Source organism: Triticum aestivum, chromosome 3A (assembly GCF_018294505.1).
Source record: "Triticum aestivum cultivar Chinese Spring chromosome 3A, IWGSC CS RefSeq v2.1, whole genome shotgun sequence".
In the NCBI taxonomy this organism is placed as follows: Eukaryota; Viridiplantae; Streptophyta; class Magnoliopsida; order Poales; family Poaceae; genus Triticum; species Triticum aestivum.
Genome location: NC_057800.1, coordinates 200999597 through 201004142, shown reverse-complemented (window position 1 = coordinate 201004142; position 4546 = coordinate 200999597).

Genomic DNA, 4546 nt, shown 5'->3' with positions numbered 1-4546 from the left:
TGCATGCTCAGCTCATCATTCAGTCCTTCCAGAAACTTCTCCTATTTAGCTGCATCCGTAGCAACGTCATCTGGGGCATAACGTGCTAGCTTGCTAAAGTCATCCACATACTGGCCAATGGTGCGTCCTCCTTGGCGTAAGTTGCGAAACTCACGCTTCTTCATGGCCATAGCTCATGCTGATACATGGGCAGTGCGAAAGGCCTGCTGAATCTGGTCCCATGTAACAGTGTCGATGGGATAGGTGACAGTGTAATTCTCCCACCATGCTGCTGCGGGTCCATCAATATGATGTGAGGCAAAATGCACTCTTTCCGCATTTGTGCATCCTCCAGTGGTCAACTCCCTTCCAATCTTGCGGAGCCAATCATCTGCAACTATCGGCTCGGTGCTACTAGAGAACACCGGCGGATTCAGCCTTAGAAATCGGGCTAAGTGATCAACAGGTGGTGGTGGTAGTGAGTTGTAGTTATTGTTGTTGTTCCCCTGATTCTGATTCTGGACTAGTATCTGCATCAATGCATTCTGCTGCTAGATCAACTGAGTGAGCTCCTGTGGGAAAGCAAATCCATTGTCGCGTCTCGGAGGCATCTGATTGGTTTAGAAAAGATGAGAAAACAGAGTAGAATGGGGTTCTAGGGGGAAAACACTACCCATATGCACATGAGATAAACACAATCATATCACTTCAATCAATTCAAACAAGGGCATACAACCGGTCTAACTATCGTTACAAAAGTGCTCGGACTATACTATATACATGGGGGAATACTACTACTGATATGGTGGTCGACTAGAAAAATTGATCGGTAGAAGACTCCATAATATCTGCTCCAGCTTCATTAACAAAGTCATCATCGCTATCGTCGGGGTCCGAGTCAGTGTCGTCGATGATGATGTAGTTCTCCGGGCAAGTGGAATCATCATCTTCTCCTCCTGGCGCGGGGTCTCCCATGAATACTCCTAACTTCCTTGTCAGATCGTCATTCTTCTGCACTAGTATGACAATTTCCTCCTCATAATATTCGCGAGTAGCCTTGAGTTCCTCTTCAAGCTCGGCGATCCTTTTCATTGCCTTCTTCAGATATATCATGCCTGCGCACATCTAGTTCTCCTGGCGACGAATGTGCTGGTTTAACTCCTGGATGAAAGCTGCAATAGATCTATCCTTCCTGGTGCTGATCATCTCCCATTGTTCATCTCGGTGCCCACAAATCTGATAGATAGTATCCTTAAGATCCTTGTGGTAAACTTCTCCAATGCGTCCCATGGTGATGTGGGCTGCCATGCTCTTGCCTAGACTCCAGGTGGGTGCGTTAAAGGAAAACTCTATGGGCTCAGTGACCGACATGAACATCCTTCCTAGAACTTGAACTTGGATCATCCAGCGCTCCTCTTCTAGTAAAGTGGCGTTGTAGGTCTCGGTGAAGCTTGGTATCCCAATGTTCAGGTACTTAGTGATTTCCTTCAAGTGTCGTCCAAAGGGTGTGTCTTCATCCGGTTGTGCAAACTTATTCCTCATGCCCGCCATCCTAAAGAGTAGAAAAGGGAGAAGAGTCATAAATGAGAAGAGAGTAGTGATCTAGGGTTTTAGCTTAGTGGTCGTGTCCTATAGTCAGCGTGTGCTCCAATACCATCTTGTAGCGACCAAACCTCAAACAGTCAGATCTCTGTCCATCAGTGTCATCCCTGGATCGGTAATGCTGACACGCACAATACTTGAGGATTTATAACAGAGTAGCAATCACACACTTATTACATCAAATGTCTCAAAAGAGAACATAAAACAATAAGTATGGCTTAAGGCCATCTAAATCGATAACAGCGAAAGGCTTGGAAGATAAAGTGAGTTCATCAACTCCAACAGCATCACTGAGTGAAAGACAACGACCTATGGCTCCTTACTCGTCGTCTGAAAAGTATGCAACATGACTGTTGCAGCCCGAAACGGGTCAACACATGGAATATGCTGGCAAAGTAACACAAGAGAATAATGCTATCTCTACATGCATATTTGGCTGGTGGAGGCTGTATGGTTAACATGTTTTGCGAAAAGCCAATTTTTCCCTACAACAAAGGAATAAATTTTATTTAACTATCATGGTAGTTGTTAAACATTGAGAAGGTTCCTCCAACTCAATCCCAATTAAACTTCATCATTAACCCAAACAATTTAAATTAAGAGTGATGAGATCAATCATGATAATCTAAGAACCAGATACTCAAGATGTCTATAACTGGGGACACGGCTAACCATGATTAGTTTATACACTCTGCAGAGGTTTGCGCACTTTTCCCCACAAGACTCGAATACATCCACGGTCGGAGATTCGAGTCACAGTCTTTCTGAAGCATTAACTCTCTACTCTGGGTAGACTATACCACCTACAACCCAGTACATCTGCTAGTCTACCTCTTCAAGAGATTCACACAACTTACTCAACTATGCTAGAGCCCATAATAGCTTGTGGATGCACACAGAAGTTTCTAGCATGAATAATCTTATGATCCCTTTGAGCCTGGGTGGCGGGTCGTAGGATGATCACACGGGTCCTCCGGGATATCCTAGGACAACACTGGGTACTCTAGGTGTCCACAAGCAATCCACCCAGATGTGTATTCAAGTTGCCACCTTAAGTTGAACCATTAATTAACAAGCTCACATCTGTCATGAATACTCTCAAACCCAATCCACATCTACGAGCATAGCATAGCAATTATAAGCAACATAGAAAATAACTCCCAGGGGTTTGATAATAAACACGTGAATAGGTACTACCTCAGCTACTTCCCAAAACCCACAATTTAATCAGATCCTAATCGTGCAATTGTTTGAGGATTGATCTAATGCAATAAAACTTGGTAGTAAAGAGGTATGATCAAGGTGTTACTTGCCTTGCTGATGATCTGCGAAACCTAAAGACTCGTAGTAGCACACTTCACACTCCGGGTACTCTATCGCAAACAAACAAGCATACAATAAGAACACAACTAGAAGCATGGGTAAAACTCAAATAAGAAGATAAGAAGATCTAAATAGAAAGTTCAACTTAAGAACTCCGGTTTGCAAAAAGAATCAAATCAAACAAAGCAACGAAACACAAACTGCGAAAGAAACAAGATCCGATTACTAATCTGAACTAAAGTCAAATTTTACTATTTCAAAATCTTGTTCAAGTTGGTTAAACAGAAAGAGGGCTTCGAGATGAAGAACTAGGCGCTTGAATCGCCTGATTCCGACTAACGGGCGAAAAGATAAACTAAAATGAAAATTGGATCAGAAATCACGATCGAGAATAATCACGAAAAATCGGAGAAAAAGAAAAACTGAGGAACATGGTAACGAATGAACGTTCGCTGTCTTTGTTACTAACAGGCGAAAACCGTTCGTTAAAACGAACGTACAGACGAACATCCGCTATTTAACCGAACCGAAAAAACTGATTAAAATAAAAAAACCGATACTAGGGTTTAAAAAAACGATCGGTTCCTAACAAAAAACCGGCGGCGGCTATGTCGGGTTCGGCGGGGTCCGGCGGTGGGGCGGCGAGGCAACGGCGACGCAAGGCGGGCAGCGGCGTGCGCTGGCGGCGGGAGCGGGGCTAGGGTTTGGCGGGGCGGCGCGGTGGGCTGCGGGGCTCGGCTCCTCGGGCTTTAAAGGCCGGCCGGGCGGAGTCCCGGTCGGTTACGACCCAGAGTCGGTTTCCTTTTAAAAAATATATATTCTGACATGCAGAAAAAGAAAGAAAAGAAATACTAAACGGACTTCAAAAATCCGGAAATAAATTTTTGCCGTCCTCTAAAAATATGCCGGACAAGGGGAACATTTATTTGGGCCTAAAATGCAATTTGGAAAAACGCATATTTTTCCTAATTCAAATAAAATAGCATTAAAAACTCCGAATAAAATCTTATTTGATTTTAATATTAAATCTCCAATATTTCTTTATTTTGGGGAAGTCATTTTATCTCCTCTGTTTTTATTTTTTATAAAAGAAATATTTGAAGAGAAAATAGTTAGAATCAAACGATCCTCTTTTCCAAATTTGAGAAAACTCAAATATGAAAATAACGAAATCCGCAACTCTCTTTGTGGGTCCTTGAGTTGCGTAGAATTTCTAGGATCAAGGCAAAATGCAATAAAATATGATATACAATGATGATCTAATGCATAACATTCCAAATTGAAAATTGGGATGTTATAGGTTTGTTTCAAAACCTTAGAAGCCACGAAAAACAAGTTTTTGCATGAATCAATTAGAGGCATCTAACTTGGTTTTGCAGGAGGGTTTTGCATGTGCATGTGATGTGGTATAGGAGTGCTCATAATAATTTGATTATGTATGAAATGACTATATGATGTAAATTGATTAACATGACGTGCGTGTCATGATTCGGCATGATGGCTGGAGCCATATGATTGTCACTTTAATGACCTGCGTGTCAACCTTAAGTAATGCACTTATTTTATTAGCTATAGGGATAGCAATATTATCTGGTGCATCGACAAGGTGGTGGCAATCTTTGTGAATGTGAACACTGACGCA